Consider the following 1341-nt stretch of genomic DNA (forward strand, 5'->3'; position numbering starts at 1 on the left):
GAGCGGCCATCAGTGCCAGCGCCTCCGTAGGGGTTGTGTTTGTCAACAAATACTATCCTATGTATTTCTTTGCAGATAAAACGTTTCGACCACTATCCGGATAAGATATGTACCAAATGTCTGAAGTACTTACAAGTGGCGTACCATTTTCGCGTTATTTGCCAACGCTCACACAGACATCTTAGTAGATTTATAGCGCCAGTTGTGGTGGATACCCACATACAGGAGGAAGTTACAGACTATTTACCAATTGAAGTAGATGAAGTAGAGGAGATAGCTTTAAAAGTAGAACCAGATGCTGCTCAAATCAAACAGGAATACTCCGATCCAGAGNGTTGTGTTTGTCAACAATTATTATCCTAGGTATTTCTTTGCAGATAAAACGTTTCGACCACTATCCGGATAAAATATGTACCAAATGTCTGAAGTACTTACAAGTGGCGTACAAATTTCGCGTTATTTGCCAACGCTCACACAGACATCTTAGTAGATTTATAGCGCCAGTTGTGGTGGATACCCACATACAGGAGGAAGTTACAGACTATTTACCAATTGAAGTAGATGAAGTAGAGGAGATAGCTTTAAAAGTAGAACCAGATGCTGCTCAAATCAAACAGGAATACTCCGATCCAGAGGAAGCAGAGGTCTTGGACATTTATGTGCCAATTGACAAGGAAGAGGAGGTGTTTGAGGAATTCGATACAATTGATGTAAGTAGGAATATATGAAATAAGCAACTCGTATAATTTAGTTTTGATGACAATTATAGCGTTCAGCTTCGGCTATGTCGGATGNAACTCGTATAATTTAGTTATGATGACAATTATAGCGTTCAGCTTCGGCTATGTCGGATGGAGTAGAGTACCTAGAAGAAATTAATGAATTCCAATATGATGATGATGATGAGGATTATGTACAAATTAAAGAAGAAATACCGAAGCGCGGTAGAGGACGACCACCTAAGAATTTAAGTAGACCGGAAGCATCGACATCAAAACAAGCGGCAGCTCGGCAACCAGTAATCATGAAAGAAAAATGTTCACCAGCCAAGCGTGGCCCAAAACCAAAAAAAATTAAACACACAACCTACATCTGCGATATATGTGGAAATATCTATCCATCGCAGTGGCGTTTGACCGAGCACATAAAATTGCATAAGGGTATAAAACCACATGAGTGCANTGTGGAAATATCTATCCATCGCAGGGGCGTTTGACCGAGCACATAAAATTTCATAAGGGTATAAAACCACATGAGTGCAAGTAAGTATTGTTTTAAACAGGAAAATGTTAACATCAAATAAATTTTGTGGCATTCGATTACAGAATTTGTGGACATTGC

At 39.5% G+C, this 1341-nt stretch overlaps 1 pseudogene; it reads left to right on the forward strand.

The window, feature by feature from the left end:
* Positions 1 to 363: 363 nt before the first annotated feature.
* On the forward strand, positions 364 to 1278 carry LOC108357051 (zinc finger and SCAN domain-containing protein 16-like; annotated as a pseudogene).
* Positions 1279 to 1341: the final 63 nt, after the last annotated feature.

The sequence above is a fragment of the Rhagoletis zephyria genome, unplaced genomic scaffold (genome assembly GCF_001687245.7).
Source record: "Rhagoletis zephyria isolate East Lansing unplaced genomic scaffold, Rhagoletis_zephyria_1.1 Rzeph_scaffold_69566, whole genome shotgun sequence".
Classification (NCBI taxonomy): Eukaryota; Metazoa; Arthropoda; class Insecta; order Diptera; family Tephritidae; genus Rhagoletis; species Rhagoletis zephyria.